This window comes from Podarcis raffonei, chromosome 5, assembly GCF_027172205.1.
Source record: "Podarcis raffonei isolate rPodRaf1 chromosome 5, rPodRaf1.pri, whole genome shotgun sequence".
Taxonomy (NCBI): domain Eukaryota; kingdom Metazoa; phylum Chordata; class Lepidosauria; order Squamata; family Lacertidae; genus Podarcis; species Podarcis raffonei.
The window spans coordinates 88,339,840-88,367,080 of NC_070606.1; the positions used below are offsets into that span (position 1 = coordinate 88,339,840).

Genomic DNA, 27,241 nt, shown 5'->3' on the forward strand with positions numbered 1-27,241 from the left:
GTCCATTTCAGTTGACTGGACTACCAAGTAAATATGGTTATGCCTGAAGGGTAAGAAGGCACCTAATACTCTCTGGTGCCTCCTTACCCTTACCCCAGCCACTCTGGACGGCTTCCAACAAAGTATTAAAATACAGTGGTCTGTTAAACATTAAAAGCTTCCCTAAACAGGGTTGCCTTCAGATGTCTTCTAAAAGTCTGGTAGTTGTTCTTCTCTTTGACATCTAGTGGGAGGGTGTTACACAGGGCGGGTGCCACTACCGAGAAGGCCCTCTGCCTGGTTCCCTGTAACTTGGCTTCTCGCAGTGAGGGAACTGCCAGAAGGCCCTCGGCGCTGGACCAATATGCTGTAGCTGGGGCTGAATTCACATTTTTTGGCATTTGTTTTTGATGCTAATCTTTTGGTTGGTTGGGACAAAGATACTTTCCTCTTTCATTGATGGCTGTGGATGACCGCTTTTCAGCGTTACAGTTTTGATTGATTTGATTTGTCACTTGTTGTAATTTTTGTATTACAAAAAAAAACTTGTAGGTCACTTAGACACTCTTTTTCGTTTAGGAAAGCAGCAAATGGGAAAACAGATAAAAAGTGTTTTTCTTTGGAGGGGGGGAAGCGTTTCAGAATTCTAGTCCCCTTCTACCCTCCCCTCCCATTTTGCAGACTCCTCCCAACCATGCGCTCCAATACAAAATGGAGATATAACACAGCAAGAGATTTGCAGTTTCTTGTGGTGGCAATGAAGGCAGGCAGGTAGGGAGGTGTGCTGCACCTCCTAATAGTGAATTTTCACCAGAGGCGGATTTAGGGTAGCACAACTGAATTCCCCGCACTGGGCGCCGAGCTGAGTCGGGCGCCACAGGGCATCGCAACTATGAAGCAATGCATGTGCAGAATGGAAGAAGAAGAAGAAGAAGAAGAAGAAGAAGAAGAAGAAGAAGAGGAGTTTGGATTTGATATCCCACTTTATCACTACCCAAAGGAGTCTCAAAGCGGCTAACATTCTCCTTTCCCCTGCTCCCCCACAACAAACACTCTGTGAGGTGAGTGGGGCTGAGAGACTTCAGAGAAGTGTGCCTAGTCCAAGGTCACCCAGCAGCTGCATGTGGAGGAGCAGAGACGCGAACCCAGTTCCCCAGATTACGAGTCTACTGCTCTTAACCACTACACCACAGGCAAGAGGTGCGGGGGGGGGGAAGTGTTTCCAGATTTTGGCATTGCACAGGGCACAGCAGAAATTTGAAAAACCGTAGTCCGCCCCTGTTCCCACTCCCACGAAACTGTTGCAATGTTTGCGGCACATCCATTCGTTGATCCAGGCCAGGATTCCTTAGCTAACTACGGGCTGGGGGACTACAGGACTTGCAGTAGGCAAGGGGAAAGGGAGAATCCTAGTCCGCAGGCAGCTGCAAACATAGAAGTAACTTTAAAATAAACCTGTTCATCCAATCAGCATATTCTGAGTTCTTACTTTTAAGTGTCCTAGGCCTTTGCCCCCAGCAGCTCCTTAGAGAATATTCAGCAACATGCTCCTTTCAGATGTTAATAGAGTGGATAATTTGAACTGGCCATTCTGCTGTCCAGCTCTTTTTCTGCCTGCCTGCTTAGTGTTTCTGCTTTTATAGCAGGAGGGGAGGCAGGAAGAGGAGTTGGTTGGGCCTGGAAAACAGGAGAGTTCAGACTGTTGGCCAAAGTAGGAAAATTGTTGCATGTGTTAATCTTCCTGGAGGTATGCGCATTGTTCTGTGTTAACAGCCATTGTCAGGTACAGGTAGATTTTGGCTCGTTTTTAAACTGCATTTTTCCAAAGCAGCTGTGCTGAAAGGATGACCGGGCTTTGTGTAACATCCCTTATTACACAAACCAGGGACTTTGCCCGTTGAATGAATGCGAGCCGTGAAAATTAGTATCCTTATAGACGTTGCTTCGCAGCCAAAGCTACTTTTCTAAGGATTTGTCGATTCAGATGCAAGGTATCTGTCACGCCTTTTCTGGAAGTGGGAACCAATTTAACTACAGATATACATTATAAAAGCATTCCTGCTGGTTTCATTGTTAAGGCTTCTGCGGCAGGCTGATTGTCGGGGGCAAGGGAAATGACTGCTTGAAAAGCGCCCCTTATAGATGCAGTAATATGGCCATATTGATCACTGAAGAATTGATGCTTTTGAATTATGGTGCTGGAGGAGACTCTTGAGAGTTCCATGGACTGCAAGAAGATCAAACTTCTCCATTCTGAAGGAAATCAGCCCTGAGTGCTCACTGGAAGGACAGATCGTGAAGCTGAGGCTCCAATACTTTGGCCACCTCATGAGAAGAGAAGACTCCCTGGAAAAGACCCTGATGTTGGGAAAGATGGAGGGCACAAGGAGAAGGGGACGACAGAGGACGAGATGGTTGGATAGTGTCTTCGAAGCTACCAGCATGAGTTTGACCAAACTGCGGGAGGCAGTGGAAGACAGGAGTGCCTGGCGTGCTCTGGTCCATGGGGTCACGAAGAGTCGGACATGACTAAATGACTAAACAACAACAATATGGCCATATTAGACGTGGAACAATATGGTTCCACAGAGCTGGCCGCCGAGCGAATTGCATCCTTCCATGTTGCTTTAGAACCACACAGCTGCCTTCCAGCTTCTTCTGCACAAAAGAAGAAGTTGCAAACGCTACAAACTTTGCTCGGTTTAATAAGATGACTGGTGAACTACTTCATTTGTATGGATACAGGGGGAGAAAGAATTATAGTTGGCATGCCAGTATATGTAGCAAAATTCTGATGACCACATCTCTTAGGAAGTTAGGAAGCTGCAGTGTATTGATAGACATTGAAACATCCAACACTGTGTTATCTGCACCAGGATTTCCCAAACTTGGGTCTCCATTAGTTTTTGGACTATAGTTCCCATCAGCCCTGACCACTGGTCTTGCTAGCTAGGGATGATGCAAGGTAGTCTGAAATATACTTGGAGTCGAGTGTGGATTTCATGCTCTTTATTCAGCTCATAGTAGTGAGGAATGAAAGTTTCCCCAAAATATCTGCTTTATATGCATTATTTACACAATGGGCCGCACGTGATTGGCTAATTCTGGGATTCTCCTGTGGGCCAATCAGGTTGCAGATTCACTTCCACCTGGAGCTGGATTGGGTGGCTCCTGCGGACCAATCATACTGCTGCATTGTTCTAGGACCAATCAGACTGCTGCCTTTTGGATCCTATTCAACTCACATAACATAACATAGTCCAAAACCAGCTGGAGGCCCAAGTTTGGGAAATGCTTTTCTACACTGACAAAAAGCAGCTGAAAGACAGAACTTTCCCCTAGCCCTGCTTAGAGATGCTGGAGATTTTGTAAAACATGTACTCTACCACTGAGCCACAAACCAGTAGTGGTCAGTGGGGAAGGCTGGCAGTGCTTACCTGTCTTCCCATCAGTGGTGTCTCTAAGGTTGACCAGGAGAGGGTGAGGCAGCAGCAAGGTTGGTGCAGTGCACACACACTGGCAGAGCCATTCTGGTGCTCCTGGCATTGCATTTGCACCATGCCAAATTCCCTGAAGTATGTGTGTGTCTCACTGGGTACCGGGGGACAACTTCAGTGGCACCATTTCACCCATGGGTTCCATGTTAGCAACCCCTGAGGCACAATTGCTACTAAGCTGCCCTACAAACTTAAGAGACAAGGATGCAAATTTTATATAACAACGCTGGACCATTTGTTCAGCTTCACTCATTCTGGAATATACCCACGATGGCAGGCAAGCTTATGAGAGAGGGTCAATAGGTTCCTCACCGAAGACCAACAGATTCCAATCAAGGCAGAGAGATTGGAAGTGAAACCAGGTTCCTCCTGCCAAGTCAGATTAGACAGACGTTTTAAAATGGGTATGTGAGCTATTTTCTCAGTGCAGAGAGGGTGAGGGCCAAATGGTTTGCATAAGCTTAAACTCACCCAACAAGTGAAGACTGTGAAATGCTCTCTCTTTGGCAGGAAGAGCAACAAAGTGGGAATGATTGAAACGATAAAATAGAATCATAGGTGCAATCAACATCTCTTTCTGTGCAATGTTCACATTTTTTAAAAAAATGCAATCTGAATTATTAACTATGTGGTATACATTCCAGCAGCATTTACCACCCTGCCCAAATATTTTCATGTGATGCCTGTTGCCAGTCAATAGTGTTAATATTAAAACGGGTTTAAGAGTCATGGCTGCTTACTGTCAGGTGTGCGTGCAGGAACCAGGCCAGGAGCCTTCCTAAGTTTGTTCTGAAGAGGCAAGGTGCGGCCTCACAGGTGCGGCCCATTGGTAACTCACAGCACCTGGTGGCAAGAGCTGGGAAGGGATATAAGGTCAGCATTTTCCCTTCAGCTCTCTGCCACAGCAACACATTCCCTGCCTTCCTGTGTTTGGTTCCTTGACTCCTTGATCCTCAAACCCCTGCCTTAGTAACTCCTTGCCTCTTGACCCTCGGACCCTTGGCTTCTTGACTCCTAGCTCTCTGACCCTCTGACTCTTGGCTTCCTGACTCCTGAACTCTCGTTTCTGCTCCCACCCCGCCATCCTGCCCCCAGTCCCGACGTCCCCAGCTGGGACTTTGATCACCCATGAACCGGACCATGACCTTCTAAAGGGACCCTGGGAAATGATGGTTTGGTGGGAGAACTTGCAGAGAACTTGGTTAGGACTACTTTGCAACCTTGCAGAAATCTCAGTACATCCAGGAAGGAAACTATGCCAGTTATTCCAAGTTAGGTTCATAATGCAGACATAATGGATGGCTTTGAAAGTGGATTGGACAAGTTAGTGGAGGATTAGGCTTTCAGCGGCTACTTGTGACCATGACTGGGGATCGCAAGTGTGTTTCTGTGCTGCTGCCTTGCTTGTAGGCTTCCCATGGGCCTATGGTTGGCCGCTTTGGAAACATGAGTCTGGACTATGATGGACCTTTGGTCTGATCCAGCTGAGCCCTTTGTAGGTCATTATGTTCTTATTCTGCCTGTGACTGCAAAATGCGTCTGGTAAGAAAATATAGCAAAGTGTATTTACATAATACGTCTGTGGAAGTGAAGAGGCTATGAAGGGATGATGAAGGGTTTGTTATGCAACAACTCGTGAACTTTTGAATATGATTCAGTCCTTCTAAATAAAGTACCAGACAGACTATTCTGTCCAACATAACAGATTGGGTACTACCAAAATGCCCACTAAAGTGTGGAAGTGTGTGTGTTCACTGTTAAACTTACTTACCTTAGAGTAAGCCACTGCTTTCAAGCAGTAGACCTACAGAAGGCATAGAATTTACAGTTGCTCCTAAATGTATAGAATTGCATCCTCAGTGACCACTCAGACTCTCAATTCTTTGCTCTGAGGTCTGCTGAAGCATGGAGGTCTTTACACTTTCAGTTTTGTTGGTTGATATGTGTATACATAGGTCTGATATTAGGCTGGGGATTTGTACGATAGTAGCTAAGGTCACAGAACCACCAATGTCTCGGGATGCTTGATGAATTCACTCTTTGGAAATTCCATTATAAACCCACCCGATCCTACCTTCTGGACAGACTGGTGTGTAATTCTCCACTAGATTTGTTACTTCCTATTTCAGCTCGGAAAAAAGTATTGAAATTGATTATGCGCCAAAAGTATCATCATCTCAAATATCACCCCCCTTTCCCGGCTATTCTCCATCGATGAATGAGAGAAGTGGTGGGGTATACTGGAGTTAAACCTGCCCCTCCCAAATCCAGATTCTGATATGAGAGGCAATTGTTGTCCCATTTCAACTATGCACCAGATTAAAGCCTGTTCCCTCCCTCCTGTGTCCTATAGAACTTTGGAACTATGGTAAGCAAAGCAACTGTCCTGTATCAGACCCCTGTATCCAAAGGCATATCTATTCTTAAATCTGTTATTTGGTTGTGTTTGAGGACTCATCTGCACCATACGTTTAAAGCAGTCTCATACCACTTTAAACAGTCATGGCTCCCCCGCAGAATCCTGGGAACCATAGTATGTTAAGGGTTCTTCTGGGAATTGCTAAAAGGCTGCTCTGTTCCCCTCATGTAGCAGCAGTTCCCAAAGTGGTTTAAAAATCAATTCCTCCTCCTAAAGAGCTCTAAGAATGGCAGCTGTGAGAGTTCTGCACCATTAATGAAGTATAGTTCCCAGGATTCTTTGGGAGAAACCATAATTTTTTTAAGTGGTATGGTTCTGCTTTAAATGTGTAGTGCGGCTGCAAACTCAGTGATAGAATCTTGAAAAGTTAAAGGAACAATATCTTGTATGTGGAATGTTGCCCTCTCTATGGAACTCCCAGCCTACAATGGTACAATGGTTCAGATGCTGGTTGAAACCATGCCTGTTTTTCCTGACTTTTGCATCTCTCTAAGAATTTCAGCTGGTTTGACTGGTTTGTTTTCTGTATTCACAATTCACATGGTTGTGTGGTCTGTTTCTTCTTTTCTGCACTAGTTCTCTCCCCCCCCCCCGAATCTCTATTATATTGGTGGGTTTAAATTGTATTTAATTGTAATTATATTGGTGGGTTTTAATTGTCGGCGGTTCGAATTCCCGCGATGGGGTGAACCCCCGTTGCTTGGTCCCTGCTCCTGCCAACCTAGCAGTTCAAAAGCACGTCAAAGTGCAAGTAGATAAATAGGCAACGCTCCGGCGGGAAGGTAAACGGCGTTTCCGTGTGCTGCTCTGGTTCGCCAGAAGCGGCTTAGTCATGCTGGCCACATGACCCGGAAGGTGTACGCCGGCTCCCTCGGCCATTAAAGCAAGATGAGTGCCGCAACCTCAGAGTTGGTCACGACTGAACCTAATGGTCAGGGGTCCCCTTCACCCCTAATTATATTTGTTAACCGGACATTTTATGGGATTGTAACATTCTGTTGTGTAAAACTGCTCTGAGATCTTCATAAATGTAGAGTGGCATATAAATAATCAAAGTGAACATCTGTGTGTGACTCCAAGTGTGCAGAACTTCCGTGGTGTATCTGCTTAAGTGAGGAAGACATGGAAGGGTGGTTCCTAAGCATGTTTTGCATTCAGCTATTATAAATAATAAGGTTTGGCCAATAGAACAAAGATTAAAACTACATGCTGTTGCGACGTTCACCATGCTGTACAGGCTCATTTCCCTGTATAGTGCAGGGTTGGTCAGTAACCATGGGACATACCCAGGTCTTCTGGAATATTTGGAACTACAGCATAAAAACCCTACCTGACAATTAATACAAGCCAAGTGCTAAGCAGCTTATTGATGTTGCATAGCTGACTCTTCCTGTAAAAATCATCTCCGCTTCCAAGGCAATTTATTACTCAGACATGTGATATTTACACATCTTTCGAATTCCAAGAATCAAAAAGGCTTTCCAAAATTAAACTTCAGTACATGCCCTCCTTGGGGGTTTTTAGTGTGTGTGTTTTTAAAGTTAACTCCAGGCCTTACAGAGACTATATACTAAGATGGTTACCTGAAATGCCCCCCTGACACAAATCATGATAGACCCATTGTCACCAGAATATAGAATCATAGAACCATAGAGTTGGAAGAGACCACAAGGGCCATCGAGTCCAACCCCCTGCCAAGCAGGAAACACCATCAGAGCACTCCTGACATATGGTTGTCAAGCCTCTGCTTAAAGACCTCCAAAGAAGGAGACTCCACCACACTCCTTGGCAGCAAATTCCACTGTCGAACAGCTCTTACTGTCAGGAAGTTCTTCCTAATGTTTAGGTGGAATCTTCTTTCCTGCAGTTTGGATCCATTGCTCTGTGTCCGCTTCTCTGGAGCAGCAGAAAACAACCTTTCTCCCTCCTCTATGTGACATCCTTTTATATATTTGAACATGGCTATCATATCACCCCTTAACCTCCTCTTCTCCAGGCTAAACATGCCTGGAGCAGCAGAAAACAACCTTTCTCCCTCCTCTATGTGACATCCTTTTATATATTTGAACATGGCTATCATATCACCCCTTAACCTCCTCTTCTCCAGGCTAAACATGCCCAGCTCCCTTAGCCGTTCCTTAGCCGTTCCTCATAAGGCATCGTTTCCAGGCCTTTGACCATTTGGGTTGCCCTCCTCTGGACACGTTCCAGTTTGTCAGTGTCCTTCTTGAACTATATAACATAGGAAGCCATGGCAGCAACTCTTCAGAGATTCAGACATTCCTAGTCCTACATGGAAATGGCAGGGATTGAACCAGTGATGCTCTACCAATGAGACACAACCTGTGATGCTCTACCAATGAGCTCACAGCCGCTCCCCAATGGAAGAACTAGAAAAGTTGCAAAAAAGGGAGCAAACAAAATTACTAAGTACTTGTGGAGGGGGAAGGCCTTCCATACCAAAAAAGATTAAAATTGTTGGGGCTTTTTATTGTGGAAAGCAAAGATAACCTGCGGTAGACACATCTAATCAGAAGCAAGTCCCAAAGAGTTCAATGGGATTCCATTCCCAGTGTGTACAGGATTGCTGCCTAAGGGGCAATAGGAAGTTGACAACGTTGTGAATGATGTAGAGAAAGTGGGCAGAAAGGCATTTGTATCCCTTGTGTGTAGCACTCGAATTTGGTGGTGGTGTTTGTGTGTTACCCAATGAAACCAAAAGCTATTCTAAAGGGGGGAGTTTCCATGATGTGCCCCCACCGCTCACACGTGGAAAGAACATCTTTGGTGGAAAAGAACTGGTGCATGCCCATAGAGCCCCTTCCGACATCTGTTGAAGGTGCAGAATGGAACAGCATGGCACATGGGGGCAGCAAATGGTAGGTCTGGCTCATACAAGCCTATGCTTCCTTCTTGCATTTTTTTTTTGGCTGGTAGAAGATGTTCTGTAAGCCCCTTTTTTACAAGTTTAGAATGAAGTGGTTGAGTGTAGAGGGTTGTCTGCAGTGTTACTTCTACTTGGAGTAGACCCATTGACATGAATGAGTATGCCTAACTTAGATCCATTAATTTCAGTGGGTCTGCTCTGAATGCAACTAACATTGGACCCAACCCAGTGTTCTTGAGATGTACCCCCATCCAGCTGCAAGTGTGGGGAGATGGTTGCATTTTTGAATATGCCCAACCATAAACTCCCTGCATTGAACAAAACTAGAACTCCAGGGAGAGGTTCCATTTAGCCCTCTCTCTGCTGTATAAAGGGACGCGGGTGGCGCTGTGGGTTAAACCACAGAGCCTAGGGCTTGGCGATCAGAAGGTCGGCAGTTCGAATCCCCGCGACGGGGTAAGCTCCCGTTGTTCCTGCTCCTGCCAACCTAGCAGCTTGAAAGCACGTTGAAGTGCAAGTAGATAAATAGGTACCGCTCTGGCGGGAAGCTAAACTGCATTTCCATGCGCTGCTCTGGTTCGCCAGAAGTGGCTTAGTCATGTTGGCCACATGACCCGGAAGCTGTACGCTGGCTCCCTCAGCCAATAAAGTGAGATGAGGGCCACAACCCCAGAGTCGTCCGCGACTGGACCTAATGGTCAGGGTTCCCTTTACCTTTACCTGATGTATAACTTGCTATACACAGGCCACTTTTTATATGGGAGAGCCATTAAAAAACAGGACCCTCAGCTTTTAGTTTGAAGTTTTGAAGCCTAGCATTCTACCATCTTGATGTGCATTATGTGCAGAGTGGTGCTCACTTGCCTTAGATTCAGGACAAATGAACGGAAACAGCTTGCATGACTCTGAATTATGACTGAGCTGCAAGATGTGTTGAGGACCACCAGCTTAGTGGGCTTTTAACATCTGAAGACAAATTCAAAGCCACAGGCTATTAACCATGGCAGCTAAATGGAACTGCCATGTAAACAGTAGCAAGACAGCAGATGGTGGGTGAGAAGCAAAGCCAGAGTACTTTTCATCCCACGCTACTTGTGAGTTTCCTAAGATGTTGGACCAGATGCCTCATGGCCTCTTCCAGGTAATAAGATTGTCCCTGCATGAGAGCTTACAATTTTAAGGACATGATATAAAGGGGAAAGGGGTGGAGAAGGAGGAGCTGGGTAGGGGGAGAAGCAAACCCAGGCGCTAGTTCTCACTTCCAAAGTTCTTATAAGTGTGATGGCAGGAACACCACTCCCAACAGTTTCTTCATCTTCAGCAGGTGGATGATGTCCCCCTTGCCATGTTGTTCTTCCCGGGAGACAGAGTGGAACAGTCTTTCTATAACTTTTAAAACCAGATGCAAAGAAACCCAATAGGATGATTAAACTTTTTACTTCTAGCGTGTTCTGTATGGAAGAATGCACTGGACTTAAAATTGTTTGTTTATTGGCCACTGTGTTATTTCTTGGATTATGGAACAAAGCTAGAAACTGTTGTAAGCTAGCAAGAAATATTTTATTGCCTTTGATTACAAGAGACCTCCGTTATGATTAATCTTATGGTTTGTGCCTCTGCACCCCCTTTTTGTGGCTGGCCACACCCCTTCACTCTTCCTTGTGCCTTGTAATTTAGCCTTGTGCTCACAGTCACAGCACATTCGGACATCTCTTGCAACCATGAGCACTAGAAAGCTAGTTTAAATTGAATTAAGAGGTGGCTCTCAGGCACTGCACAAGAGCCAGGCTGCATGAGCAAGACACTGTTTCAGAGGGAGGTTCCCCACAGCTATTAAAAATATTGTGCATGTGCTTAACATGAAAGCTATTTCCAGGAGAGGAAATCAATTTGCAATTTACAGAGAGACAAGTCTACTTCTGAGTCTCCAAGCTGTTTGTACACTTCCATTGTCTGTTCCTGAAAACACCTTTGTGACCTCCCCTCCATTGCCTGGTAAACAGTATTGAGATCAACAAATGGAACCCAGTTAATCTTGTCATGGTCTGATTATTACCAGCTTGTGGTGACACAAAGGCAGGGTTTTCTACTGGTGGCTCCAGTGTTGTGGAATGTCCTCCCTGCTGATATCAGAGAGAGGATCCTCTTTGTTGGTGTTCTGCCGACTTTCAGAGATGCACCCTTTTACACTGACATTTTGTTATCTCTTGATCTGGGCCTCCTATATTAATTACTGTGTGTTTCAATGGGATTGTTTTCTTTCATATTTTAATTATGGGTGTTTATATCTTTGTGCTTAGGATTGTTTTGATGTCTATTTTAATGGTGGATTTTCATATTTTAAGGTTTGGGCCACTGGATTTTAATGTTTCGACATTAAGCGGTTTATAGATTAATAAATAATAACACAGTTTCCATTGTGAAGTCAAATGGACTGGAAGTGTGTGTGTGTGTGTGTGTGTGTGTGTGTGTGTGTGTGGTGGGTGTTCATGTATCTTTATTTGTTTTTTAAAAACATTTTTTATTAAATATTTTCTTAGTTTACAAATGTATGTGCATTGCCTATTTTTTCAGGTTGTGTTTCCTACGGATCAGTAACATTTGTTGTGAGGTGTATCTTTATTTCTGCAAATGGTTCATTAACATTAGAAGGTTATTTGCACAAACCAGTTTGGTACTGCAGTTTGGTACTGAAACATACTAAATTTAAAATACATGCAGGGCACTGCGATTCCAATATCTCAGGGAAGCTAGACAAACTTTGCACAGAATTATGTTGTCATTGCTGCAAACATTAATCTGTACTGGCCTGCCACAGAATCTTAAGAGCAAAAAGGGTTTTTATCAAATTTCCTGGCACCTTTAGACCTTGCCTAGGGCTCTGCACACACTGGACTTGCCGATGCATTCAGAATGCTTGGCTGAATGTTGAAGTCGAGACAGTTTGGTCAAAAAGTCTGCATCGTAATGCAAGCATGATTTGTGGCCGACGTCCCCCATTTACACAAACTCACTCCTAGAATAGCTACTTTTAACCACATTTATTGACTGCGTGGTATAGACGACTTTGAAAATGGATGAGTTCATGGAGGATAGCTCTGTCAACAGCTGTTAGCCAAAACGGTGAAATGGAACCTGTTTTCAGACACAGTACCTCTCTGCATAGGGACGTGGGTGGCGCTGTGGTCTAAACCACAGAGCCTAGGGCTTGCCGATTGGAAGGTTGGCGGTTCGAATCCCTGTGATGGGGTGAGCTCCTGTTGCTCGATCCCTGCTCCTGCCCACCTAGCAGTTTGAAAGCACGTCAAAGTGCAAGTAGATAAATAGGTACCACTCCGGCGGAAAGGTAAACGGCATTTCTGTGCACTACTCTGGTTCACCAGAAGCGGCTTAGTCATGCTGGCCACATGACCCGGAAGCTGTACGCCGGCTCCCTCGGCCAATAAAGCGACATGAGCACCGCAACCCCAGAGTCAGTCACGACTGGACCTAATGATCAGGGGTCCCTTTACCTCCCCCCCCATTCCCCCACCTGTCCTTTATTTTGACTAAACTGTCCCGTATTTTGCCCAACCCAAGGTGGCAACTCTAGTGGTAGGGACAGCCTACTACTCCCCCACCTTCCTGCCTATGGTATATTTACACCTTACAAATACCTGAAGGGACTTAGACCATTGGTCTACCTTGCTAAGTATTGTCTGTACCAGGCATAGGCAAACTCCGGCCCTCCAGATGTTTGGGACTACAATTCCCACCATCCCTAGCTAACAGGACCAGTAGATTATGGGAATTGTAGTCCCAAACATCTGGAGGGCCGGAGTTTGCCTACACCTGGCCTATGCTGGCTAGCCGCAGCTCACCAGGATTTTAGACAGATATCTCTTATCAGCGCTTCCTGGAGATATCATGGAATGGAACCCTGGGCCCTTCTGTTTCTCGGGCACCGAGTTATGGCTAGCCTCTTCCCCAGTGAGAAGGGCACTCCTATCCTCATTTATCTGGGTATGGGCCCCACTGAATTAAGTGGGACTTACTACTGAGTAGACCTGCATACCATGGTGCCACAAGATTACTTTAATAGTTTAATGTATCTAATCACAGAATTGTAGAGTTGGACAAAAGCAACAAACTACTTTTTAAAAGCAAAAACCTCTGACTTGCTGATTTGAACCAGAGGGCATGAACATATAGTTCAATGCAAAAAAACCCACCAAAACCAAAAATCCTGTCATGAAATACTTTGTATGCAATATAATAGGATTTATTTCATACATATTAAAATATAGCATTCATGTTTGCATAATTACATGCCTAGTGATTATAGGGAGAACACTTCTCCCTGTCTGTTTCTTGGAGAAAATAACCCAGTGTTCTTTCAGGCTGGTCCTATCGGTCCTTCTCACAGTGAACCCAGTGAGTGCTGGCAGGATTGTAGGCAGGTTGGCACTGCCATGGTCACTGTTTTTTTGGGGGTGGGATTTGATTGCATAACAGCAATTAAAATGAATTTGGCATACTTGTGTAACAAGCCCACTTCCCAAAAGAAACTACCTTCCATTGACTTTTTGAAATCAGGAAAGTGACGGGGAGATGCACCAGAAAGTGTGGTTGCTTGACACAACATCACGTAACTTCCCTGCAAACTAACTGGAATGAATGTTAACAGCAGATGTTGCATATAACCTAACTGCAAACTTTGTGCAAGCAAACCACAATAAGTGCTGAATAAGCAGCTCACCTGGAAGTGACCTGAGAGAACGTGTCTGTGTACTTGGAAGAGATCTTGAGGGTTGCAGAAGTAAGGACAACAGCAAAACTTTAAAATGCCTCTCTAGGCCAACCTGACCCCAGGAAACAGCCCCATAAGAAATGAGCATGTTTCATGAAGATCAAATATAGAAGAGGATGGTTAGGGATGGACAGAAGACATGGGTACCAGCTCCCTGGGGCCCTTGGTGCCTGAGCACCCACAAAATTCCCCATGAAGGGGCCGGGCACCCACAAATTTTGGCGCCAAGGCCATGCATGCTGCGTGGCATCCATGGTCCTGTGCATCCACAGTTGCACACCTGCCAGAAGAGGAATGGTACCAGTGCGCTTCACAACTGAAACAATACATATGATAATCTAAGCCTCTTGTTGTCAACTGGGCAGCTCTAAGATGGGTTGCAATAGCAGTGCCACCATATGCATAAACGCTGACAGATTAAGAAATGGGTCTCTAGACGATGTTTGGGTTCCAGATCTAAAAACGATGAAGACTGCTGGTCTAAGGGAAAGTCCTTACCTTGGTTTAATGTGGAATGTGACCTCCTTGCTCCGCCTTTAATACCCCCTCATCCTTGCAGTGTTTTTCTCCAACTATGGCTGCTTCCTCCAACTTTCTCCTCCCTAAATACAGAGCTACCCCAGACAATTGATGTAGCTCTCTTAAGTCTGTTAGTTAGATAGGCTTTAGTTGTGTGTATGAGGTAGAAGCTGGGAGCAAGAAGCAGCCTGGGCAGTTGAGAGACAGATCCGTGTCTGATTTCTGCTAGGATCCAAGGCTGCGGCTATGGGAACAGCATGACCTCCTTGGGGTATTGATGCTGTGAGCCCGTCCATCGTAGTCTCAGGTTGTATATATGTGTAAATAAACCATATATCATAAAGACACCACAGTCTCTGCTGTCCCTCATTCAGAGGAAAGCAAACCCTGGAGAAGTACCTGGAATCTCACACCACTCTGAGATTAGGAGCCAAATCCTAGGGGCCAAGGTCCCTTTGCCCCCCAATAAAATATTTGAGGGGGCTGGGCCCCTCCAAAGTTGATGGGCATTGCCATTCAAAGGGTGTGCATGCACCATGTCATGTGATCAGTCACGCGGGGCAGGCCTTGCCTTCCGCCCCCAATAGTTTATTCAAGTTGGCACCCTTGGGTGGCGTGTGACAATATAGAATATGGGACTGCATTTTGAGGAGGACGTTGTCATGTGGACATTGAGACAAACTTGCTTGCTTTCCATAAACTGTTGGGCGACCCAAGTTTCATCCGCCACGTAATGCATTGCAACGTTTTGCGATCGTACTAACACATGTTAGTTGCCGTCTGTGGATGGTTCCATCCTGTCTGATAAATTCAACAGACTTGAATTGGCAGAGTTTTCTTTTCTCTGCCTTCGGGGGTGTTGCATCTCTGCACTCTCTGCTTTGCAAAAAGAAAACCCCACACAAAAAAACTTCACACACAGGGGTGGCGAGGGTGGCAATAGCATGCCACGGACAAGGCTACGGTGAACCTTCAGTCTTGTGCTGAACGTACAATACTGCTTCTTCCTAGCAGGTTTGCAGCCTTTGAATTCGCCTCTTCGGCACAGCATTGCAATATTCTTAGCTGTAGATTCACAGAGAGGCAAGAGTGCATTTCTCCTCCTTCCCCGGTGCTAATAAAGTTTATCCTTCTATTCGGAGGCATGGTTAATTAACAAGGCAGAATGGCCGTTTTACAGAGACTCCTCTAGCAGATGACTGCCGTGGAAAAAAATAAAGAAGAAAAGAAGAAAGCAAGCGAGGAAGGGGGGGAGAGAGAAGAAAAAAAGGGGGGGAAGTGGGATGGCTTGTTGTTCGGCTCTTGGCCACTAGGGGTACCTTTGTACCATTTTTCATCTAGCAGCAATTTGGAGTTGAAACCTATAATAGGGGAAAAACCAAGGTTCTCGGCATTTCCCCCCCCCCCTTTCTTTTAGCGAGCAGCGCATCCAGAATCTCCCCCCTCCTGGAAAAAAAATCCTTTTAAAAAAACCACACACCCCACACTACACACATACAAACACAGCCTCCTCTTCAGTCTCCGTGTGCTGTGAAATCACACACAACTGGACATCAAGCAAAGGAGATTCATCTGGAGGGCAATTTCAAATCGAGATAAATCTATTGGATTAGTAGGATTATCTGATTGCAGCCGAAAAGAAGTAACGTTTGATCATTTCTAGTTCTTGCCTGATGGTCGGATTTAAATGGAGGTGGCGGCGGCTTGGTACAGATGCTTCACGCCGGTGAATTCCGGATGGGATTTCTCCTTCTTCTTCTCCTTCTCCTCTTCCTCCTCCCTCTTTCCTTCTCGCAGTCTTGGGCAGAGGAGAGCAAGAGGGGGGGAAATTATATAAATCGATACAATTTGGAAGTGTCCAGCGGATGATTTAAGAACCTCGGGGTTACAGCTGATTAAAAGAGGATAACGCCCGGGATCCAAACAGTGAATTACGGTTTTAGCAGCGGACTTGCGGTTTGATTTTTCTTTTTCTTTTTCTTTTTTTTTAAGCCAACAAACAAAACAAAACAAGGCTTATTGGAATTGGTAAATAGTTTGATTTCCTTTTCATTTTTAAACGACAGAATGCTTAAACCACCCCCCTTCCCCCGATAGATAGATAATCGCCCCTTACATTATCTGGACACTGTCAGGAATGTTGGCGCGGGGGGGGGCATCGGTTAGTTCTTGTTTCCTGGGGGGGGGGGGTTTCATAGTTTTAAGATCAAGGACGGGTGGGATGGGTGGCTTTTGTGGAGTGGGGGGGGAGATCTGGTTTCTCCGAGTAGGACGGCAATGGGCGATGGTGGTGAGACGGGGGTGTATTTGGTGTATGTATTGGGGGTGGGGTGGGGGTGCGCAGAATGGCCAGCGCTTGTGACTTGCAAAACATCGCCGGTGCGCGGAGGGGAGAGAGGAGGGTGGCGGCGGCGGCGGCAAGCGAAGGCAGAAGTGCTCTCGGATCTCCCGCAACTTTGCATTGTGAGACAATCCAGGCTTTGCTGGGCTTTAGGTTTTTTGGTTTTGTTTTGTTGCTGTTGCCCGGGCGCGCTGGTCTGCGTGGCTCGGGGAGGGTGGTGGTGAAGATGTCTCCCTGTGTGCGTGTGATCTCTGGCGTGCGTGTAACTGACACGAGTGTGTGTGTGTGTGCGTGCACGCGTGTGTGTATGTGAGGGCCAGCAGCGGCATTGAGGGGTTCTCTCTCCCTGGATCTTCCCCCGCTCTGTTGCTGTTAAGAGAAAATCTCTCTTTCTCTTGGCCGGCTGGGTTCTTCCGAGACGAGGCGCGCGCTTCCCGGAGGCAGGGGATGCGATGCCGAGCTGGGTCTGGCGGGCAGCTCCTTCTGCCTGCTCCGGGCCTCTTTTTCTTTTCTTTTCTTTTTTTTTTGGTCATCGTTACCTTCCCTCGGTTGCAGATGCAGCGAAACTTTGCAGCCGGTGAGACGGGGCTGCAGCCTGGCCGTTTGCTGTTGATGGCGAGGAGGAAAATGACCGCCGTTAGCAAGAGAAAGAGAGATAGGGCTTGTGTAGTGCAAGGATGGGGGGGCGGTGTGTGTATAGGAAATAAAGATTGCAACACACAAACACACACACACTTTTCTCTTTCTCTCTCCCTCCCCCTTGGCAATAAGGGCCTGGGCTTCCCGAGCGCCTTGCGCGGCCCCCAGAAACTCCTTCCTCCATTGTCCCATAGGAATGAATGGCAGCGCTGCAGTTCTGTGCAAGGAAACTCGACGGGGGCACTCAGGGACACGGCGATGGTGGGGCGGCCAAAGCTGCCGCGGATTGCCCCAGCCCCTGAAGAACCAGCGCCTTCTCTTTGCATAGCTCCGCCCCTTCATCTGCATAGGCTCCTCCCCCACCCTTCTGTTTCTTGGTGTCCCTGCGATGGGACGTCTAAGCAAAGCCTGTCAGTCAAAGTCTCCTCCTGCCCCCGCTGGCGTTGTCTTGTAGACACCAGGAGAGCCAGCGGTGTCTCCGTGGATGCTTGGAATCTCATGCAATGTTCCATAAGGGAGGATGGGTGCTCCTAGAGGGATGCCCCAGTAGGTAGCCAGGGCCAAAGGACTGGGAAGGGGGTTCAGTGGGGTGGTGGGAGAGGAAATGGGAGGGAAGGCACCCAGGTCTTACTAGGGACCAGGTGCAATTAGGGTGCCACTGGGGAAGTAGATGAGGAATGGGCATAGGTGAAGAAAGGAAGGGAGAACTGCCCGGAGATTGCAGTGGGAGCATGTCCGAATGGCACTTGAAGGGAGAGGAGGTGAAATTAGGGAAGGGTAGAGCATTTGTTGTGCAGGAGGAACGCCCTGGGTTCAATCCCCAGCGTCTTCAAGGCAGGAGGGACTGGGCAATGTCCCTGCCTGGAATCCTGTCATCCAGTGTAGGCAATTTTGAGCTTGATGGACAAGTCATGTGGCTCAGGATTAGGCTGTGCTGAAGAGGGAACTGACCACTCCACAGAGCCAAGGAGTATATGGGCAGCTTACAAAGGGGCCTTTGAGGAATGCCATAATCAAGATAATATGGGGCAGGGTAGTGGAATAGGAATTACATTGAAGTGATCCTTTTCTGCCTCCGTCCCCATCTGCTTCCAAACCAATGAGGTTGACCTGGATGTGATGAGTTCGAAAGGACTCAATATGGAATTGCAGTTTATTTACTGATGTGCATGACTTTTCATATATATTTTTTTAATGTTGTGGACAGATGAGGTTGAAAATTGCAAAACCTGAAAACTTTTCTGCTAGGAAAAGTACATAGGGGCATAAAGGTGCTGTAATCCCTTCCTCTTGGAATTTAATCCCGAGTAAACAGGGATAGGCTGTGAAGCTATCCTTTGACACTTTGGATTGAATCCCTTCAAAGCCCATGGCACTAACGTCTGAGAAAACAGCCACGGGATGGGCTGCGTGACAACAGGAGCGGAATTTGGTTTGCGTGCTCATAAATAGCACTGAATCCAGCCTTTGCAACCTTAATCTCAGTCTTACAGGAGATGAGGGGGAAATAAACGTCTGTGAATATATTTCTCTTAAGGTTATGTGAGACCACTGGCATTTTCATTTTCATGTTGGCTGATTCAAAATCTTCTCTTTTTAAACACAACAGCTGACATTCGTTTGCTCCTGAAATGTGAGTGTTTAGGGATAGTTTATTTCTTTTTCCAGCGGAGATTGTACCAGAACTTCATATTTGCTTAGCTGAAGGAAAATCAATTTTCGGCAGGTTTAATTAAAATTAGTCAGATTACTTAATATTAATTGACTTTTAATTAAAGCTAGACGTTACCTTGGAATCTGCAGAAAGGGCATCCTCTCAAATCATTTTAAGGGTGCATGTGGCTGCACAGCAATTAAGTTAAAATAATATATTTATTTAAGCAGCTTGGAATTTAACTGGCAATCTGCTTGCTTCACCTTTTGGTTCTTCTTTGACTCTTATTAAGGATATACTATTTTAGCAGTCTTTTTTTAAAAAAAGTATTTTAGTAAAAGGCTGGCTTCCTTAAGGTTTGAGAATGCTATCTTTAACAAGGCAGACACCAGCTCAATGTCATGCCTCTTTATGGTTGCCCTTAGCATCAGATAGGATGCCTAAGATCCACTGGAAATCAATTGAGGTTAAACAGCTGGCTGTTGATTTTTTTTGGGGGGGGATAGGCAGTGCCATTCTGTTCATTATTTTTTTAAAAAAAATATTTTGCATTTATACAGCTGCCTGTTCCCTGTAAATAAGCATAGGTAATTCACACTAGAACACATTTATTCATGAACAGATTGAAAACCACATTTCAAGCCTTTTGAACATCTGGCTTCTTGATTATTGTAGCTAGCTTGGTCAACAGAATGCAGCGTTGGACCTGGTTTCTGGAGAAAGGTCTGAGAACTAGGGTTGGTGTTTTATTCGGGCCCAAGGGTGGCCTCTGGCAACTTACCACTTTCAGTCTCTGAGAGGAACACTTATGAGAGTTCTCATAAAGGTTTCTTTTCCCTTTTTCTATTCTCATGTCAAGCAAAAAAACAACAACCCAAAAACCACCATTATTTTGGAGCTGTGTTTATGCCTCTGTGCAGTGTCTAAGTGTTTGGACGCACAGGTCTGCAGATACAGGAAAGACCTCTGGCTGAGACTTTGGAGAGTCACTGGCAGTCAGATGGGACAGTGCTGGGCTGAATGGACCAATGGGCTAAGTCAACACGAGGCATATCCTTATACAACTGAGGGCCAAAAAAGATGTGACAACGGAGATCTGTGACCCAGGTCTTGCCATGTTTATCTTCATTTTACAGTAACTGTGGATTGAGGGCTCTGCATTTGATTGGAGGAACAGAGCAGTGGCAGGAGAAGCCCCTTCCCAAACTTACATTCTCTCCTTGGATATTAAAGAGAGCAGGAGAAAATCGCAACCATGACTTCCAGTCCTGATTCCAAAGAGAACTTAGGGAGATGTCTCACACAAAGTCAGGCCATTGGTCCACCTAGCTCAGCACTGACTACAGAGACTGGCGGCAGCAGTGTTCGAAATTAGCCAGGTGCTAGGCATATTTTTGCAAGGGACGCGGGTGGCGCTGTGGGTTAAACCACAGAGCCTAGGACTTGCCGATCAGAAGGTCGGCGGTTTGAATCCCCGTGACAGGTTGAGCTCCCGTTGCTCGGTCCCAGCTCCTGCCAACCTAGCAGTTCGAAAGCACGTCAAGTGCAAGTAGATAAATGGGTACCACTCCAGCGGGAAGGTAAACGGCGTTTTCATGTGCTGCTCTGGTTCGCCGGAAGCGGCTTAGTCATGCTGGCCACATGACCCAGAAGCTGTACGCCGGCTCCCTCGGCCAATAAAGCGAGATGAGCGCTGCAACCCCAGAGTCGGCCACGACTGGACCTAATGGTCAGGGGTCCCTTTACCTTTAGGCGTATTTTGCACCTGGGTTTCAACCACTTTGCGACCAAGTGAAGATGCCCCGTGCCCAGATGGTGCCTGGCGTCTCCACCATCTGGGGATCATTGGATGTGGACTGTTTTCACACACTGATGCCTCACCTTGTAGACTTTTATCCATTGTATTTTGTCTGCACATTAGGAATGAATTTCTGGAACCAAAATGCGTTTTCTGTGTAGCCTGAGCAGGAGCAGTGGAACAACATTGTAGTTTATTGTTGTAGCTTAGTGTTCACTTCCCACCCTGACTGCCCTGCTCACAGTTGTGAAGAATATTCCTATGTTATGAATGGCCCATGTCAACATTAAGAAAATGAGGTCAGTACAGGACAACATACATGTGGGATGTCCCTGGATTGAGTGACTTTTCTTCTTTAAGTTCTCAAAGCTCTTAACCTAGCTCAAGGACAAGGTTGTCATCTGAACTAGCCAGATGTTTAAGTGAGAATCAATCACAGTCAGTCCATCATTTGCAAACTAAGACTTTAGAGCTGTCTTGCCACAAAATGGCAACTAGACATTCCATTTTGGCGACTGCAACTTTCGTTGAAAGAGCCATTTGGCTCCTAGCTTAAATATCTTGAGTTTCTAAAACTGGACAGCAGCTCTCCAGGGCTTTGGGCAGAACTCTGTCATATCAGGAGATGTCAAGGATTGGACCTGGGACCTTTCACAGTGCCAGATGAGCACATGTTGGCGTAGGTGGCAAAAGGTCTCATGGCTGCTTCACTCTCCCACCCATGATTTCTCCTCCGCCTTGCTCAAGAACTCCCTTCAGAATATACCTGCCCCCTCACCACCCTGAGTTCACCCAGTCAACGTGTCTAGCTCCACATTTTGCTCTCTCTGTGTGTGATGACTGAGTGATGTAGGGAGGGCCTTCTGCATGCCAGGGGCACCAACTTGCCCCCCACATTGAGGGACCCAGGCATCGTGCGATGCCACATGCCTGGCAGCGGCTGGGGATAGGGAGCATGGAGGGTGATCTTCACTCTTTGTGTGTCCTGCCCCCACCCAGGGCACGAGCGCTTGCCCAGTGCAGGTGGGTGAGTTACTGGAAATAACATACAAAAATGCTGTATATTTTGGGGAGGGGGGGGAGAATTGCTTTGTCAAAATGTGTACATTTGGCAAAACTGCAGGTGTGCAAAACTGTGTGTTAGGGGGGGAAATCACACTAAAATGCAGCTGAATGTTCATCGGTTTTTAAAAAAAATAAATAAATCACAAAATTGATGTAGAAATGTAGAGAGGAATGGAAATATAAGAAACTGGGAGAATCCAAAATTGACAGATTCTCTACAGCCCAAACATGAAAATAATTAGTGCCTGTGCTTCATTTTCGTGCTGGTGGGTGCTCAGAATTTCAAGGAAGTCAGCAGCAGTTACTGTCCGATGGCTGTTTTTGCTCCCTGGCTGCTTGCCCACCCATCACCTAAGTTATCCAGGAAAACCTCCTTGCCTCGTCTATAGTTCTTAGATGGGGACTGTTCAGAAGCCTGGCTCAAATGATCCTATTTAATGTGTGCCAGTCAACATGGCAAATGAGCTGACCTTATAGCTCCAAGGCTCCCTTATTTTTCACTATTATTTGCTTGCACAGATAACATCAACAGGCTCCCTTGAAGGCCATGAATTCCACACAAAACAGTCTCATTGCTAGAGATAAGCAAATAAAGCCTGTGCTGTGTTAAAAGAACATAGAAGGGACATGGCCATTGTTTGCAGGTCATAACACCTATTTGTTTGCTATTGCAATGAACGGTAACATTCCATTTGGTATGTAACTTACTGTTTTTTTATATCCAAAAATGTTGTTATGATTAATATGACATGCAGTACAAGGAGCAGCCTTATTTAAATGCAAATCAACTGATTAATTGGCTAAACTTTGCAGCCCCAGTTAAAATGATCTGGTGGACTTTTCCCCATTCCTATGATACTGAGCTATAGCTGGGATAAATTCATTATATAACATAGCCTGGAGGAGAATCACATGCAGATCAAGTTTTCTATGTGGTTAGACCACTGTGTGCATAGACTTTCTCTACGTTCTGGAATTCTAATTTTATAATAAATTATTATTATTATTATTATTATTATTATTATTATTATTATTAATTTATACCTCAGCCACTCTGCGTGGCTTCCAACACATATTAAAGGTAAAGGTAAAGGGACCCCTGACCATTAGGTCCAGTCGTGGCCGACTCTGGGGTTGCGTCGCTCATCTCGCTTTATTGGCCGAGGGAGCCGGCGTACAGCTTCCGGGTCATGTGGCCAGCAGGACTAAGCCGCTTCTGGCGAACTAGAGCAGCGCACGGAAATGCCGTTTACCTTCTCGCCAGTGCGGTACCTATTTATCTATTTGCACATATTAAAAAATAATAAAATATCAAATATTAAAATCTTCCTGATGCAGGGCTGCCTTCAGATGTCTTCTAAAAATTGTATGGTTATTTATCAGCTTGACATCTGATGGGAGGGCATTCTGCAGGGAGAGGGAGTTCCAGAACACAAAGAAAACCTTTGTGAGTAGAGGTCTTTGCATGTAGGTTTTCCCCTACAGACATTCACACATAATGTGTGGATCCCAAGGGTGGAGCCAGTGGCAGCATGTGATCTTGGGGCAGAGGCAGAAGCACAGCTCCTCAGCTCTGTTCTTTGTGAGATTCCCTTTCATGTGAGATTCTGATAATGCGCATGCATGTGTACCATTTCTCAGCAACTTGAACGCTCACTGTTGTTGAAGGAACAATTCAGAGTATGGCCCGGGCGCAATAGTGAGCAAAATTAAAGTTGAGCCCATGATGTTAGATAGATAATGTTAACTTTTGTTGCAATTTATTAGAAAATGGTGGACCATTAGTCTAAAAATGAGGGGGGGGAGAGATCGACCAAGAAACAAGTTTAACTTTATGCCTCTTGAGAAGGTCACCGAGATATTTAGCAAAGTCAGTCTAGAGTTAATTTGCAGTGCAGCTGAGGTCTAGCCGGCCAGGTTCTGCAAAGCTTGTTAAGGTCTGAGTGTCGGACCCATCTGTGGGGGCTGTAGTAATGGTGGAGTAATGGTGGCCTGTGAATTCTTATGCCTTTCAATGGTAGTCACTGAAAGTGAAGGTTTAAAATAAAAAATTGAAGGCTTTTCAGGGATAACAAAGGTGCATATAAAGTCTCTGTTTTTAGTTCATAGAGTCCTAACTACAGGTCGGTTACATTTTGTGTGAGACATTGCTATCATAGGCATTGTGAGATTGGGGGTGAGAAAGATGTGGGGAGGGAGAAGTGCAAGAAAGAAGGTGGGGCAATATTTTTCCTTCTTTTGCATAGTGTATGTGTGGGGGTTTTGTGTTAGCGTCACATGGATAGGTTCTTCATCTATTCATTCATCAGTTTTCATTGGTGGTGAGAGAGATTGGAGATCCCAGGGCATGTTTGTTTGCATTCAGTTGATTGCAGAGAGTTGTGTTTGTGTGTGTATGAGGGGTGTGCGTGTTGTTGTGTCAAATCAGCCATATTGATTTGTATACTCTCGGGAGTGGAGTTATGTTGTTGTCTTGTTGGGCAATGTATGTAATAAAGGGAGCCACACCAGGGTGAAGGCATCCTCCTTTATTGGTCCCCATGCTAATTTCAAATTGTTGGTTAATTTTTCTAGTAGGGTTGTTTCCCATACTGTTTTGTACCAGTGGTCCATTTTCACTCCTGACAGATCTTTCCAGTGTCTAGCTATGACACTTCTAGCTGCCAAGAGTATGTGACTTATGAGTTCTTTGTAGTGTGAGTGTAAATTGTTGTCTTGGAAAGCATTTAATAGGGCCAGTTCTAGACTGGCTTCTAATACCTGTTTGATATTTCATAGATTTCTTCTAAGACTGATGTCAAAAAGCATTGAATTTGGGGGCGTTCCCACCACATGTGGATGTATGTGCTTGTAGAGGTGCAAGCTCTCCAGCATTTAGGTGAGGTTCCTGGGTGTACACTGAAAGTGAAGTTGTGGTTGTTTTGTCCCTTTCACAAACATGCATACCCCACAAGTATCCAGGAAAAAGTGGGGGTTTTTTGGGGGGGAGGATAATTGTGGTGCGAAATCTCAGCAACCAAAATGGATGCGTGCTGTTGCAATAAAAAACAGGAATATGGTGTTGGGGAAGATGGCGTCCCGGATTTTTGCCTCAAAGTGTTGGAGGGAGTGCACATGGTTTCTCAGATATTTAGAGAACAGAGTTTATACTTTAACTGGGGTTCTGGATCCTGATCCACCAGCCAGTGCTGTTGTATAAATAACCTTCACTGAAAGGCATGGAGCTTCCGCAATCCTAGTGCCTAGTTCCTGTTTTGTGCCATACTCAACAAACTACCAGGCCTGGTAGAAAATGGAACAGATCCAATGGGTGAATGCTATTTCACACTCATGTCCTGCTCGTGGGGCTTCCTATATGATTTGGCGGGCCACTGTGGGAGCAGAATACTAGGCCGGATAGACCTTTGGTCTGATCCAGCAGGATTCTTCTTATGTTCTTAAAAAAATTAATAATCCTGGAATGTAAATCATATGCAGAAACTGACCAGAAAAAGAAAGGATGAATTTTGGGGATGATTGCATTAAGTGCGCTTGAATGGAGGAATACACTTCGGACCTGTTTGGGATGCCTAACTCAAACAAAGAGTTCTAGTTATAGGCAGAATTAAATGGAGAGAGGAGAAGGAGGCCTGGTTGAAGCTCTCTAAGGACGTGCTGTGATAATGCTGTATCCAGTGTCTCAAACAAACTGGAAGGGATGGGAGATGTGTTGCCTTTGGATTATTTGACTGAAAGTAGACCGGATATCTCAGAGGGGCTGATTTTGAAGACTGGAATGAGGCCACAAAGTAGACAGGGGAAGGAAGATAGCGCTACAGGATGATGGTTCTAATTTTGTTTGGACCAATTTGCATATTTCATAACCACTGACTCACCAGCAGGCAAAGCGGTGGCATTGTTAGACCTGAGTGTTATGGCGGGGGTGGGGTGGGGTGGGGGGATACATAGGAACGAGCAGTACTTAAAGAGATTATGCTTGTTGATAATTATTTTAAAGAGGCATTATTTCCTTTATTCATAGGCAGTGAATAGTTACTGTTAATGATGTGCAGTGCTTTCACTGAAATTGTCCAACTTCATTTGAGCAATTTGTTAGCTGCTCCTATTGATTGTGTTTTGTTGGACGCATAAAAAAACACTGGATAAAAAGGGGAGGATCTGTATTGTGTGGTGAGTCATTGAAACTACGGCAATAGATAATAATGGATTCATTAGGGAAATACTACGGGTGAAGATCCTTTAAAAATGAGCAAATAAAAGCTCCAGAAATGCAATTTAATCTCTGCTGGTAAACAGTATCGTGCTCCATTATTTAACACTGTTAACAATTCATACAGCCACACAGGATTGCAACAATTCATGCTAAAGGAAAGTACAGTAATAAAATGAAAGGATTAGATACGGAAAGAGCATTGGCAAAGTTGATGCGGCCTTAAATCAAGTCAACATGTTGTACTTGTACACATGTGGCAAAGAAGCACAGTGATTCCTTTTTCATAAAAAGAGGAGAAACATGCAATTTCACCCAATTCTCTAGCAGTTTTGCCTAGAATGAGGGGAAAGAAGTTAGTGGGTAGAGAGAAATGCTGTGATATTTCTAAGGAGATATAGGCTTGCACACATGTAAACAGGTTTGGATGCATGGATAGGTTGCTGGAAAGGAACCCATGAACATAAATCAGAAGTTTGCATAGATATCTAAGCCTTTCTTAGGCTGCAATCCTAATTTTGCACTTTCCAGAACAATATGCAAACTGAAACACAAAATATCCTTTGAAATTTGTACTTCTCCAAATTTTGTGGTGCAGTTTTCCAGCCAAACAACGCTTGCCAAAACACATATATTAGTGAGTGGAAATTGTGCATGAAAATGAATGTATTAATGAGAATAGCACACAAATATTTATTATATTAAGGAAAATTGCTTGCAAAACTATGTACACCAGTCAGCACTGCATACAAAATTGTGTTTATTGGGAGAAATTCACACTGGTGAATTTTCAATATATATTTTTTTTAAAAAAAAGATTCATCAGTTGTTGCAGAAATGTGGAGAACTGAACTTAAGATGGGGGAAACGGGAAACTGGGAAAACAAAAATGGTCAGATGCTTCCATCTCTAGCAGTGAGACTTGCTTCTAAGTAGATATTCCTAGGGTTATGCAGTAAGTGAGGATACAGTCTGTGCTATCTTATTTGGAAAGAAATGCAATTTGGATGTGACTTCAAATTCACATCCCAGCAGCATTCCTAGGTTACTTCTCCCATCTTGACAGCTTATTCTTATGGCACTAGGACTGGACCGGGGCCAGAGAGAGCATTGGTGCAAGAAACTTCAACAACCACAGCAAATCGAAAGGCCTTCCCACAGCTTTCATAACAAGCAGCAGGGCTAAATCCCCTTCAACGGCGAGTGTGAAATTGCTGGTATTGAGAGGAAATCAGGTTGACTTTTTTTCCCAGTGACTCAGCTCTGCATTTTGCACCTGCCTTGAAGATCTACATGTTTTCCCAACACACTCAGCTTTTCATAATTAGTGACTTAATAGCTAATGCTGTGTTGTGCATCCAAGCTTCAGGCAGCCCTTGGAAGGTGGGGCTGTCTAAGAAGGAAAACACACACACACAATGTGTTTCTATGGGGGGGGGGCGTT

At 45.2% G+C, this 27,241-nt stretch overlaps 1 protein-coding gene across 8 annotated transcripts in view; it reads left to right on the top strand.

The window, feature by feature from the left end:
* NLGN1 (neuroligin 1) overlaps positions 1-27,241 on the top strand; it is a 628,672-nt gene that overhangs the window by 113,616 nt on the left and 487,815 nt on the right. For 2 of the 8 annotated variants that reach the window (XM_053390583.1, XM_053390585.1), the window contains exon 1: positions 15,523-16,118. The exons of 1 other annotated variant lie outside the window; for it this stretch is intronic. The gene's annotated coding sequence lies outside the window, so the exon portion shown is untranslated. Of the gene's footprint in view, positions 1-15,520; positions 16,119-16,475; positions 16,554-27,241 lie in introns of those variants that run through there. 5 more of the 8 variants (XM_053390582.1, XM_053390584.1, XM_053390581.1 and 2 more) reach the window with 4 other exon arrangements.